The 15,000-nt window shown below is 51.7% G+C and overlaps 1 protein-coding gene across 1 annotated transcript in view; it reads left to right on the top strand.

Moving 5' to 3' along the window:
- The window catches only part of trps1 (trichorhinophalangeal syndrome I), a 106,486-nt gene that overhangs the window by 44,989 nt on the left and 46,497 nt on the right, over positions 1–15,000 (top strand). The window lies entirely within an intron of this gene.

Below are 15,000 nucleotides of genomic sequence, written 5' to 3'. Positions count from 1 at the left end.
AAGTCAATGTAAATCTCCTCTTGCTTTAACAATACATACAGAAACAAGTGTTAGTCAAGTTATGATGAGCCACTGAAAAGGGTATGTGTTTCTGTGAGAAGCAGTAGCAGCCCAAGTAAAAACAACAACTGTAGCAACAACAACAACAACAACAACAACAACAACAGTAGCAGCAACAACAACAGCTGCCTGTCTGTAAGCACTCCACTCAACCTCTGTGGTGATGGCCGCCACCGCCTCTGCCTCCCGCCTCCAGATAAGAGCTGGTTATAAAAGCTCCAAGCGCGGCCCGTGGCCCACTGCTCACCGAGCCCAGCGGGGCTGAGCGCTTTCCCAGGCCTCCGTTGGCCTCCGTTGGCCTCCGTCTCCTTCTTCTCTTTCTGCTCAGGCAGCGCAGCCAACACGGCTTTCTCTCCAGAGGCCTCCCTCCCGTCTCCCCCCCCCCTCCACACACACACACCGTTTTTTTCGGCCAGAGACGCATCGGCGCGTCGGTGGAACGGCGGCCGTTCGAGCCGAGCGGCAGCGCGGCGTGACGCGCGTCACCCCGCCGCCTTTCAGCGCACGTCAGCGCCGAGGGAGGTGGAGGTCATAAATAAAGGAGCGGAGGCCGCTTCGGACGGAGCTGAGCGGCCGCTGGACAGGGCTGGACAGGGCTGGACAGGGCTGGCCTTTTCACTTCTCTCCCCCCCGGCACGCGACTCACAGCAATGGCCGCCAGCAGCACGACAGCAGACATGGCTCACAGGCCCCCCCTGCTCCGCCATCACTCCACTAGAGTGGTCAGGTTGACATGCTGTCAGCTATAAAGATGGAGACCTCTGTGTGTGTGTGGGGGGGGGGAGGATGGATGAATGGCTGGATGGATGGATGGATGGATGGATGGATGGATGGATGGATGGATGGGACTGTAGGAGAGCAGCTGCATTTAGAGTGTGATGGAATGTGTGTATGTCTGGTTGAATACATCTGTGTAAATATTTATATTTCTGTGACCGGAGCATGCGTGTGTGTGTGTGTATGTGTGTTGCTCTTGCTAGTTATTTGATCAGGCAGTGCATCCCTTAGCAGTCTCCAAGTGGCTACTGCATCCCAAGGATAATACAAGAGTGCTACAGGATGTCTATTGGCCTCATTAAGTCAGGTTTGTGAGTTTATAAATAGCCACACGCATATACACACACACACAGACACACACACACACACACACACACACACACACACACACACACACACACACAACACACCCACACATACATACAGACACACACACACACACACACACACACACGCACACACACACTCCCACTCACGCAAGCCCGGTGTGTTTAAAGTGTCAGAGCGATAAGCGGAACGGCACGGGCTATTTTAAGACGCTCCTAGGTGCTGCCGTCTGAGGAATGGCACGGCTGTGGGAGAGGCGGCTTTTCATGGGCGCGACACCCCCGCGCACAAAAAAAAGAAAAACATGTGTTCCACAAAGGAGCCTCTGTGTAAGCGTCGCTCGCCATCTGACGTTTGTGACAGCGCCGGCCTCCATTTAAAAAAAGGCCTTCAATGGAGGAGGTGAATTGCAAAGAGGAAAGTCTCAAGGTCATTGCAATTGTGTATACTTTAGCTCTGATTCAGGCTGTGGGGTGTGTGTGTGTGTGTGTGTGTGTGTGTGTGTGTGTGTGTGTGTGTGTGTGTGTGTGTGTGTGTGTGTGTGTGTGTGTGTGTGTGTGTGTCTGTGTGTGTGTGTGTGTGTGTGTGTGTGTGAGTTGGGGGGGGGGGCGTGCTTGCAACACGTTCTGTATATTTATGTCCTCGTGAAAAAAAAAGAACGCTCACAGAGGCTGCCTTTGATCTGGTGTCTGGCAGACAGAGTCTCTGTCGAAGAGAGAGTGAGAGCAGGCGAGGGAAGGGCCGCGCCAACCAGCTCTGACATCATTTCCTCCCGTTCCTCTCGCCATATCCCCCCCCCCCCCACCACCACCATTCAGTCAATACCTCGATCCCTCTCTCTCTCTCATCCCGAGATCGGCCGCTTGCTCCCGTGGGAATGCCCTCCTTCCTCCGCGTCCAGAATGTATCACTGTGTGATGTAAGGAACATTGGCAGCGCACGCCATTGGATTCATTTGCTCTCTAAATCCCCCCTTTTCGCTCCATTTCTTTCCCCTCTCTCTCTCTCTCTCTCTCTCTCTCTCTCTCTCTCTCTCTCTCTAGTCCTCTCTGTCCCTCTTGTTTGATCACAGTTTGCATGTATGAATAATCACTTTCCGTGCAGGACTCCAGTCTTCTACCACCCCACCCCACGCCTCACCCCCACCCCCACCCTCTCGCCCTTTATCCCTCCTCTTCTCCCTCCTCCGTCTCTCTCTCTCTTTCCCTCTGCGATCTCTCCATTTTTTTTGGGGGGGGGGGGTGGTGTGTTTTCTCTCTAGTCCTCCAGTCCTCTTGGATGGCTGTGGGAGCGGGTTGGCAGGAGGCTGGAGGCTGGGTGTGGCCCCCGCGCTGTGGTTTAGTCATTAGGGCCGAGGCGTGTCGGCAAGCGAGCGTGTGTGTGATTGTGTGTGTGTGTGTGTGTGTGTGTGTGTGTGAGAGAGAGTGAGTGTGTGAAAGAAGCGAAGCCGGGCCTGGGGCGGGAGGGCGGGGGAGGAGATTGCGAGCTGCTAACCTTCAGGAAACGTTGAATCAGATTTTTTTCCCCCTCCATCGCAGTCTCTCTCACTCTCACCCTCTCTGTCCCTCTCTCTCTCTCACTCTTTTTCTCTCTCTCTCTTTCCCTCTCGGTTTCTCTCGCTCCCTTTTTTCGTGATGGCGAGGGCTTAATGGGGCTCAGAAGGGCTCCATGGTCTGTCACAATATTTTTAAAGTTACCATGACTTAGCGCATGAGTCATCGGGCCGCCCATTATACAACGAGCGAGCGAGCGAGGGAGCGAGGGAGAGAAGGAGCGAGGGAGCGAGGGAGGAGTGCGCCCCGTGTGCCGGGCGGGAAACCTGAAAGGGGACGGCGTGCACCGCCAAGTCCTACAACTCGCCGCCATTTGCTCCACTCGCACCAGACGAGATGCGACCGAGTCGCCCGTTTTTTTTTGTTTTTTTTCGCAGCACGCACGCCAAGCGAGCAACTAACCACCACTTTTCTTTTTTTTTTCTTTTTTTTTTTTCGGGAGATCACTCAACTCCTGTCTTATAGCAGCTCAAGGAAGCTCATTTATTTACCCGTCCCCGAAGCGTGCTTCATTAGAGAAGGAGTTCATTGGCTTTTAATTATGTTTTGGTTATGCCACTGTACTCATTACGGCCTCCGTTCTGCCCGGTTTAGCTTGCCGTGTTTTTATTTCTTTATTTTTTTTTGTTGTGTTCTATCTTGCTCCCCTCTGCAATGAGACCCCCCCCCCCCTTGGTTTCTTCTCGTCCAGGTCCAGAGATAAGACGATGTCACATGTTGCGATCACGTATCACAAGATATCCCGCTAATCTCCGCGCTGGAGATGTTTCAGCAGGGAGGGAGTGGATACACTGACACAGGCGGCTTATGAGCAGGTCCTCCCTTGGCCCTTGAGTGGACACCCCCCCCCCCCCCCCACACACACACACACACACGTATACACACACACACACGTACACACACACACATACACACACACACACACACACACACACACACACACACACACACACACACACACACACCACCCCCACTCCAGCTCGCTTGCCTGAACGCCTCTCAGATACATAATGAAGGGTTTGTCATGGCAACGCATACAGGCGGTCGCGAGGTTGCAAGCCAAGCTGTGTGCTAGGTCATGGTTTGTGTGTGTGTGTGTGCTTGTGTGTCTGTGTGTACGTATTGAGGAGTGAATATGACCAGCAATCTCCATGCTATCCATTATGTTTCAAGCAGAGCCCATTCAGCCTTACGGCTGCACCGGGACCGTTTATCTCCACGGATAGCCATAACCGCCTATCTCCCATCACTCACGGAGCTCCAGTCAGATAAACCACACGCACCAGCGCATTTCTTTCTCTTGTTTTTTTTTGTCCCTTTCCTTTTTTTCTCCCTTCATTTTCCTCTCCGTCATGCCATGATGAGCACCATGGTGGTTCCCACCCCCCCCCACCCCCACACACACACACACACACACACACACCCCGTCCTCCTCTCCCAGCAGACCAATGAGGGCTCGAGAGGTTTGGAGGCCCCCGCAACGCTCTGACACCAGCGACCCGTTACCAGCCGAGGTGTCGGCGCTAATTAGGAGCGGACCAGCCTGCGACATCCAAGCCGTTTGTACCCTGGGGGGAGGTCAGTCCGAGGAGGGGGGGGGGGGGGGGGGTGGTGTGTGTGTGTGTGTGTGTGTGTGTGTGTGTGTGTGTGTGTGTGTGTGTGTGTGAGTGAGGCGGGGAGGGGGGGTGGGGGGGAGTCCTCTGTGGCATGCTACGCTACTGATCTGTAATTACCCACGGCAGGCCAAAACAAGGCTATGGCGGAGTGACGCGTGTTATGAAAATGAAAAGTGGAGCGTCCCCCCCCCCGTTGTCCCCGCTGCTGTCCCTGCCCTCACTCTCTGTTTTTTTTTTTCTCTCCCTCCCTCCGGACGAGCTTCTCAGGCACGTTAATTGCCCACGAATGTGTGTTCCCGCTGAGCACACGTTAGTCATCTGCGGAGCATCTACATCTGCGTGTGTTTGCGTGTGTCTGTGGAGTGTGTGTGTGGCCCTGTATGTGTATTGTAGCACCATTTTTTGTAAAAAAAAAAAAAAAAAAATATTCCTTTTTGAAGGCATTTAGGCAGTCATTGTAGGGCACCCAACATCGCCAAAGATAGTGTTGTTAATGAGCTAATTTGCGCAAGTTAAAAAGCTTTCTGACACACTCATCTCAGAAGTTGGAGAACTTCTTTGAAGCGTGAAATGTCTCCGGCGTCCAGGTAGTGAAGAGAATTCGCTCTCCAAGCACTTTTTTGAGGGAAAGAAAAACTTCAGCGGAGTATTCCGCTGGGTAACATCAGAGGCTCCCACCGATCTCTCAAGCACATCCTGATCTGCTCTCAAAATACTGCCCTAAGGCCATCCTGCTACACTACTCCCTTTATTCATTTACTTTAAATATATATATATTTATATATATATATATATATATATATATATATTGCTCTCCTCTTTTCATTATTTTCAACAAGCCCAGGCAAAAAAGAGCATAAGCATAGCACAGTCAATAACTCCCCTTGTCCCTTACCTCAGTAACATGAAGCCTTGAGGAGCGGGAGAATAGGGACACGGAGAGCAAGTCTTGTCAATTGTTCTCCAAAGTTTTCTAATTGGCTGGTGAAGTGGGAGTCTTGTTTTCCCAGAGAGGGCTCGCGAGAAGGGAACGAGGGCCAGGCTGCATCCGCGGGGCACTCGAGGAAGCCCACACATATGGACAGCTCTTTAACACGCTATTCACCCGCACCTGTGTTGATGCCTTTGTTGATCCCCCCCATCCCCCGTTTCACACACACACACACACACACACACACACACACACACACACACACACACACACACACACACACACACACACACACACACACACACACACACTCATGCACAAGCAAGCAAATACACACGCACACACATGCGCTCATGCACACGTTCACACACAGGCACACACACACACACACACACACACACACACACACACACACACACACACACACACACACACACACACACACACACACACACACACACACACACACACACACTCCCTGGCCCCTTTTTTGTTTTGATGATCTGGTAGACCCATACAGCTGCTTGTGTGGTCGCCTCACACACCAAGGCTGCCCATGTCTCATCATCAGCCGTCCTCTCTATTTCCTGCAACTGTTTACCTGTCTTATTTGGTTTGTTTGTTTGTTTGTTTGTCTGTAATTATTTGCCCGTATTCGTATAGAGCTCTCCCTCTGCATCCTCTTGCTGAGGCAGGTTACAGAGAGTTCAGATAACCTGAGGTAACCTTACCCCCTCTGATAGGACACACAGGGAGCGTTCGAAGTGGGAGTGTGTGTGCACGCACGGGACCGTCCACGACGCTCACGTCACCGCAGAGTCACCGCCATCACTTGTCTCAAACTCAAACAGCAGCTCTGATTTTGTCCAATAGAAAATGAATTTGCCTGCAGGTATGAAACTAGGGGGGGAGAGACGGGATTAATGATGAAGCTCATAGTCTTGACTGTAGGAGTGGAGGAGGGTAATTAGCGGGGAAAGAGTTCGGAGCGGCATGGTGGAGCGGGTGGGTGGGAGGGGGGGGGATGGGGGGGTTGTGGAGTCGAGGGGGGGTGGAGGGGGATTGGGGCAGAGTGAAGGGAAGGAGGCGTTTTTTGCGATGACAGCAGGAGAAGTGAGTTGGTGGGGGAACGGTGGGACAGGGAGAGCGGGGCGTTAAGCAAACACACAAACAAGAACCAGCTGTGCTTCAAAACAAACCAATGCGTAATTACCGAGATCGGAGCTGCGCACCGTATAGCACGGATGGAGACTCCGTTAGAGCCGAAGACTGCGGGGCCGGTGGAAACGGATGGACGCATTGGGCGGAGAGGAGGATAGAGAGAGGAAGAGGAAGAGAGAGAGAGAGAGAGAGAGAGAGAGAGAGAGAGAGAGAGAGAGAGAGAGAGAGAGAGAGGGAACAGCTGCAGACTGACAGAGCAGAGTAATTCTCCCCCCACCAAGTTTTGTTGATGGAGCAGAACCGGTCGGGCCAGCTGAGTATTAGCCACGGAGGCCGGTGGCGCGGCAGCAGCAAGAGAGAAAGCTCAACTCCCCCATTGTGCTAGCGCCGAGCCGCCCAACGACAGCGGTGGCAGAGGCCATCCGTCATGCCAGGGTTTGAATGGCATGGGGATTACGGGCGCCCGATGTCCCAGTAGCAGGGCAGAGCAGGGCAGCGCCACTGTTGACGTGGCATAGAGCACACACCGGGAGGCGGGGTGGTGGGGTGTGTGTGTGTGTGTGTGTGTGTGTGTGTGTGTGTGTGTGTGTGCGTGTGCTAGGTCTGGAGCAGGGGAAAGCTGGCACAGGTGAGACTGTGCTCAGCTGTAGACCAGCCAGACAGATGGCATCCACCCCTAGAGAAATGCAAAAACCAGAGTCGAGTGTGTGTGTTTGCATGTGTGTGTATTTATGAGTGTGCCAGTATTTTCTCAGTGTGTAAGTGTGTGTGTGTGTGTGTGTGTGTGTGTGTGTGTGTGTGTGTGTGTGTGTGTGTTTATGCATCTTGTGTGTACACGCAGGTGAGTGTTTGTGTATGTTTCCCTGATTGTGTGAGTATGTTGTTAGTTTGTGTGGCCGCTCAGCCAAAGGTGAGCTGACTTGTGCTGCTTGTTGTTTACGCGAGACGGCTCGGCGGTGATTCACGCCATTCGCGCTGACGCAGGCAGCCACGGCTCCACACACACACACACACACACACACACACACACACACACATACACACATACGCACGGCTCCACACGCCAGCCGGAGGAAGGAGCCCTCCCACAGGACCCCACTGGCCCTTCCTCAGCTGGACGGGTGTGCGTGCGTATGTGCATGTGTGTGTGTGTGTGTGTGTGTGTGTGTGTGTGTGTGTGTGTGAGGGGCGATGGACAACCAACGCCCAAAAAAAAGCCCCACTCCGCAGGGTAGCAGGTGAGCTACGCTGCTAGCATCTGTTCTTCCGCTTTACCTCACTCCCACGGTACTAATTAATTACCCCCCCCCCCCAAAACCACATCAGGTCGAACGTCTGTCCCCTTCTGCAACATTGAGAGCCACACTCAGCTAATCCAACGCTACACCACCCAGCACCCTCCCTCCATCCCTCCCTCCCTCCCTCCATCCCTCCCTCTCTCCCTCCATCTCTCTCTCCCTCCCTCCATCTCTCCCTCTGTGCCCACAGCACCCATTCTGTAGTCTCAGAATGAACCAAATCAGCGTTTTGGCCCAATAAAGCTGTGGGGCCTGTGCTGCGACACATCATGCTGAATGACATTCATTATGAAATGCTGTTCTGTTCAAAAAAACGAAAAGCCACTGAGATTTCGCTTTGCTGTGACATCTAGAGTCTTCGGTGATGAAAATGCCAGATAAGGGCAAGGTGGATCAGATAGGGAGGGACAACCCCTATTCAAACGGCACGTTTCAAAAATGACTGCCTCAGCTCATTGGCTTCCAGGTGACCTGAACCTTTCACCTTGACTTTTGTTCGCGAGTGGCAGCCTTGTGATTTGCATGAAAGATGTGGAGTTTGAAAAACAGGTGGCACCGTGAATGTAAGGCGAAAGCTATACCCCTACGTACAGTATGGCTTTCAAGAAAGAGTTTCAATAGCTTGGGGATTAAGGTATCCTCTGGCACATTCACGCTAAACAAACAGCCATGTTAGACAGTCATGGTGCATTGACGACTTTAAACAAGTGCCCCCCTCCCAACACAAACACACACACACACACACACACACACACACACACACACACACACACACACACATACACACACACAAACACACACAGCATGGGCAACATTCCGACCAGGTCCCAAACGACAACACATCTATTTTGTCCTGAACTGGGGAAATGCTTTGTCACACTCTTTCCTGTGCAGATTCTTTCCACTGGCATTAGTCCCCCCTTTGACGGCAACAGAGACGGCTTTCATGTCAATGGCCATGCTGTTTTGGGCCTGGAGGAACTATTCTCACTTTGTGTGTGAGTGTGTGTGTGTGAGAAAGAGAGCCGCCTGTAATCAGGCCTAGAGGGGCTCCTCGCCCCGGTTCTAGGTTCCCTCCCCACGTAAGACCATCTGTCAAGACAAACGAGGGAGGGAAAAACAAAAAAAAAATCCTCCCCTTTTTCTCGCCCCTTCCATTTCAGGTTGTTTTCACAAACTGGCGTAAAAAGTCCTTAACCCTCAACACACAAATAATTCAGAGAGGTCTCTGGCTCGGGCGCTCCCAATGTGAACAATCTAAATGAGGCGCAGTGAAGTGGAGGGGGGGCGGCGGTAAACAAAACGTCAACTCGCCGCAGCACCGAGCTGAAGTTCATTCCCTCTGCCACAGTTTACGTTTCCGCACGTTGACTCGAATTATATTTAGTGACAGCTGCTTTGATAAGCTACATTGTATGTTGTAGTGACAGGACAGTATCACGTTACTGCGGGGATCTTTTTTCTTCATATATTTCCTTTTCCTTTTTTTTTTTTTTTTTTGCTTTGCTTACTCAATGTTTTTTTTTCTCTCTCCTTGCTGTCTGTAGCTGTAGCTTTTAGCCTGGGGAGGAATATCATGCTAATACATTTTTGCACAGCTGAGTAACCGTCCAGAAGGCCTAGCGCTCTGATATGGCGGGAGAAGGAGCGGGATAAATCCTATTTTTTTGCTGATCGCTAATAATCTGAGGATGGGACATAAGCAGTGACATTTACAGATGGCAGGATCAGATAATCCCTCTGCACCAGAGATGCTGGCCAGTCAGAAGTTAAAGGGTGTCTGTCGTCATCAAGAAGCCCTCTCTTTCTCTCTCTCTCTCTCTCTCTCTCTCTCTCTCTCTCTCTCTCTCTCTCTCTCTCTCTCACACACACACACACACACACACACACACACACACACACACACACATACCTAGCATATGTCTGTCTTTTTTTTACAGTTTGTATTCTCTTATTTGGCTTTGTTTTTTCTTTATCATTTTATCCATCTCTTCATATCTGTGCACCCCCCTTCCAACCCTGAACCGCACTAGATACCAGGAAGGTCAAACAGATGGCCGAGGGTTGACTCGACTCAAGGTCTCCCTCCATTATAGCACAGGATGCTGGGGAAACCGCTATCCCTACTTGACATTAAAAAGGAAGAAAATACTGTTCTTTTATGGCCATGAAGAGTGATTGAAGGCTTCCATCAAGTGTCCTCCATGGCAATTTCAATAAATTATGTTGTTGTTGATTAGAGCGCTCCTAGTTGCTTGATGGCCAACGCGATGACATGCAAGATGTATATCTGTCACACCAGGAGGAATCTCCAGTTGGCCTTGGGGGAGAGATATCGGGGGTGGGGAGGGAAGGGGAGAGTTCATGTCGAGGAACAGTTGCCCCCTGAGATTTATCCGTGCCTGGTTATTTTGCTAGCTGCTAATAAGTCACGGGCTTATATAGATCCAGAAGTTGTAATCATATAGCACCGGCTTGGATCGTGTTACCTCGGTGTATTTTCTCCCGTCTCTCTGCACAACAGCAGATTGTCGGCGAGGACTCCTAGGACAGCCATTTTGCCCACAGTAGCTCCACGCGGCAGGCAGACAGACGAAGAGGCAGGCCAGCTTTGCAGCGCCTCTCCTGGGAAGGCTTGTCAGACAGTTCAGACCCACCGTGGGTAGAATAGTTTGGGCCTGGACGGAGTGTGTGTGTGTGTGTGTGTGTGTGTGTGGCGTGTGTGTGTGTGTGTGTGTTTGAGAGAGGGGTAAGGAGGGAGTGAAAGAAGGAAAGGGAGGAGGAGGAAGACCAAGATAGAGAGCGAGAGAGACAGAGAGACTCAGCAGACCGGCACAGTGACTGACTGCTCCCAGCTCGCGGTTCCAAGGCTCTGTGACTCCAGACGCGCCGCTACGCTCTGGCCCTCTCACTCTCCCCACCCCACCCCAGCCACCCACCTCCCCACACACACACACACACACACACACACACACACACACACACACACACACGCACGCACAACTCCTCCGGCCCCCTGGCTGCCATGCTCATGGAGAAAGACTGAGAGAGAAAGAGAGGGAGAGAGAAGGAGAGAGAGAGAGAGAGAGAGAGAGAGAGAGAGAGAGACTGAGAGGGTGAAGAGGGAGGGCGGCAGGGCTCCTGAAGGCTGCCAAGTAGCCCTGGTGAGTGCAGATTAGATAGAGCGAGTGAGCGGAGGGTGGAGAGGGACCCGGTGCCAGTGTTAATGTAGTCCTCAGGAGCACTCCCGGCCTGTCAACAGCCCCACGCCAACGCCCCTGCCATAAATCTCAACAGCAGACAGCCCGGCCACGCACACACACACACACACACACACACACACACACACACACTCCAGCACTAGGAGCAGACACCACCGGAGCTGTGTCTGTGTGTATGTCCCTCTCTCTCTCTGTGTGTGTGTGTGTGTGTGTGTGTGTGTGTGTGTCTGTGTCCCCGGCCCGCCCGTCCTGTCTGTCTGTCTGCGTTTGTGTGTCTGTGTAAGCATGTGAGTATGGGAAGGAGACCCAGTCAAACAGACAGATGAAAGAGGGAGCGAGTGAAAGCTAGAGAGAGATGATAGAGAGACAGAGTGTCACCACTAGACTTGAGTTCCTCTTAGGTGTCATGCTATAGCAGTCTGCCTGTGCGGTATGTGCTCTCATGTATTTAGGATGGCACTCTCAACTCTTAGACTCTTAGATTACTGCTCATACTTGGATGTGTGTGTGTGTGTGTGTGTGTGTGTGTGTGTGTGTGTGTGTGTGTGTGTGTGTGTGTGTGTGTGTGTGTGTGTGTGTGTTTGTAAGAAGTGAATCGGTGAACGTGTTTATGTGTACACATGTGTGTGATAGACTGCAAATGTGTGTGTGTGTGCACAATCTCGATTTGAATGTGCCTGTCAGTACGGCACGGAGAGGAAGTGGAAAACTTTCCTCGTCGACTTGCAGCTGAATTCCACAACAGAGTGCCACATTTTACAGAGCGAGAGAGACAGACAGAGAGAAAGAGAGGCGGAGGGGAGGGCAGGAGGGAAGGAAGGAGGGAACGGAAAGAGAGCAAGGGCAAGCTCACCGTACCTGCTGCACCTCACTACCCCCTCAGTCTCTCTCTCTCTCTCTCCCTCTCCTCTCTCTCTCTCTCTCTCTCTCTCTCTCTCTCTTTCTCTTTCTCTGGCCAGGCCGTGGGCCGAGGGGCAGCGGGTGAGCTCACTGTCTGAGGGGGAGGAGCACAGAGGTCCGTTTCAGCGGGCCCTTTCCAGGATGCCCATGTTTATTTTTGTCTGTGGGGTTGATGGGAAATCTGACTGCAGCCGACACAAACTGACACCCCAGTGCAGCCAGCAGCGGGCGGAGGTGGAGGCCGAGGTGGGGGTTGAGGTCGGCTCGGGGGAGGGGGGGGGGGTGGAATAAGGGCGTAGGAGGCGGTGGGGGGGGGGGGGGGGGGGTGGTTTGGTGGCAGACCTAGTGGGGGGGAGGGGGGAGTTGTTCACACTGTTCCCAGGGTTTGGCCTGTGTCTAGTGCTCAAGTGGAAAAGGTGGTGAGTGCATGACCAAATAGCCCTGCTGTGTTCCGTGCTACCCCCCACCTCACCCCACCTCACCCACCCCTGCTCTGGCCCATAACAGGCTGACTGTTTGAAGTCGGAAAAAGGGAGACATAATCGGTAGGGCCAAGCGACGTCTGCTTGCCTCCGCCGTAATTATATCCCTCCCCCGCCTCGCCTCGCCTCCTCCTCGTCGTCGTCGCTTCCCTCCATCCCACGTTTATTCATTCACGGATCCAAGCCCCTGGCCGCTCTTACGTAAACCCAGCAGGTCAGCGTGTCCGTGCACCGTACATGTTCGCCCGTCGTGTTTGCCCATAATTACCCATCCGTGCGCCCGTTTACCAGGGCGTGTTTGTTCTTCTTGGCGTTTCGCTCGCACTGTGCATTGTAAGCCCACGATCGTCCCCGACAGACGAGTTTGATTTATGTGACGACTTCAGACAATTTCGCATGAAGGCCTGGCAGCTCTGTTTATTTTCTCAAACGTTAATAATTCACGTAGATTCAGCTAAATTACACTCTTTCCATCTTTGTTCTGCGGCGCTGTCAAGGCATGACGAGCTCTTTGACCCGAGAAGCGTACGCTACTGTATCCTCCACCAAGTCCGATGTCCTTCGCCTCTGTAGCTGCTCGTCTTATAGGCGCTGCCAGCTCTGTCTGGCGCTGTCCACTCAGAAAAAAAAGAAGCACAGTTAAAATGATCGTAAAAACGGAAGACAGCGAAGTCTCCAGACAACTGAGCACAGTCTAAATTATTTACATTGCAAGCAATGCAAAATACAGGATGAGTCGGTGAAACATTATCTAGGTCAAGAGATATGCAGCATAAAAAGGAGTGTATAAATTCAGAAAAAAAAAGAAAAAAAAGGAACGCCCCTACAGATCATATAAGGCCATAATAAGGTTTTTTTTGAGGGCTCTTATTTTAACACAGTTATTTTTATGCTCTAATTGTACGATGCGGCAAGTTAAACGTGAATTACTCATTAAATTAGATTAGCGCACAACAGATGGCACAATTCTTCTGCTACTTTTCGCCGTGTCTCTTCTGTTGATGTGGGCTGACTTCATTTGTGTGTAAATGTGGCGGGTCGCGGGGTGAAATGTAAATAGCCGTGCGTTCTGACACCGTGTCCTGGGCCAGAGGAAGACGACAACTTGGAGCGCTCCGCATCTCGTCCGACCCGATTCCACTCATCTCTCTCCCGTAACGTCCCGCGAAGGGAAACTAATGCACGGATTCGCCGGGGCTTTTAGCCCGTAATCATGCATGTCTGTTTCTTTCTGTGTTTCCTCTCATCAGCAGGCTGTAAAGAGCACGCATGTGATCTTTAGCGTCTTGATTTTTTCCAGGCGCTTTCACCATTTGATATCAACTTCATTTTCGGTGCCGCCACGGTTCAACCGGGAGTGACAGCTTTTATCATATCTAACCCTTTCATAAAGCTGCCATTATGCCCCTGGAGGAACCCAGCGTAAAGAGAGAGAGCTCGGTCCCACGTAAGGAGGTTGATCTGAATTAGAGGCCGTGTCGCGCTGACAGACGATGGCAGACGGGGAGGAAAATGAGACACTTTGTGTTAGTTTTTTTCCATTACCATTGTTATTCGACGTCTAAAAATACGGCAGAGAGAGAGAGAGAGAGAGAGAGAGAGAGAGAGAGAGGCCTAAGTCCGCCTCCTCTAACGATTCAGCATGACAAGTGTGCCACGAGAGAGAGCGAGAGAGAGAGAAAAGAGTCATGCATGAAAGGGGAAGTAAGCGAGAGTGCCGTGTGTCACTCAGTGCCGAGGGGCCCCACCCCTCCTTGTCTGCCAGAAACAGCCAGGTGGCCCCAATAATGCTGGCGGGGGCTGAAACCAGAGTCCAAAAAAGTGAGTTATTTATGACCTGAGGGGGGAAAGAACTAACCCAAATGTTCCCCACACAGCGTAATTTGAACGTTTATATAAATTGCGCTTTTGATTCGGGCAACCAAAGCGCTGTTCGTTACTTGTTTGACTGCAATATCTAGCCGAGCGAGGAAAGTCCTCTGTCTTTACTACACGTGGTGCAATTCATTGACCTGACAGGAGTATAACTAGCTTGTTCCCCCTCCCTTTCTCACTCACTCACTCACTCACTCACTCACTCACTCGGTCACTGTAGTCCCTTTCCCACATGAGCGAGACATCCGGATATCAAACGGATATCAAACGGGTGGCTGTATGTGGGAACGCAAAAATCGGGTATTTTCTTACCCGGAACTCACCCTACTAGCCCCCTAGTACTACTTCTAGATGTTACCCGGGTGCGCTTAGGTGGGAACGCAGCCGGCACAGTTCTGGGTAGAGATGGGGGGCGTACCGATGACGTATAGAAATGCGCCCTTGCAGCCTGCTTGCAGCGCGAGGCAGAAAGTACAAATTGCCATGGTAACGATAAACATAACATTGCCCTACGAGTATGAACCATAGACAGTAAAAGATATGAACACAGACGAGAACACCGGAGTACAGAAAACAGTGATATTTTGTTGTGTACGTACAATAAAAATTTAAACTGCAATCACGTTGTTGTGTTTGTTGCGGGACAGGCAGGATTATCCTTGCAAACGTGAATAGCTTGAAGTGTTCTCGATTGTTCTCGATTAGCTTGCAACTAGCTGTTTATTACAGGGGTTAGCAATTAACAGCTAATAGTTAACGTCGCTGTTATTTAGCATTGTTGCTTTTTGTAGGAGTTGGG

This window comes from Sardina pilchardus, chromosome 24, assembly GCF_963854185.1.
Source record: "Sardina pilchardus chromosome 24, fSarPil1.1, whole genome shotgun sequence".
Taxonomy (NCBI): domain Eukaryota; kingdom Metazoa; phylum Chordata; class Actinopteri; order Clupeiformes; family Clupeidae; genus Sardina; species Sardina pilchardus.
This window is presented reverse-complemented; position numbering and strand designations above follow the sequence as displayed.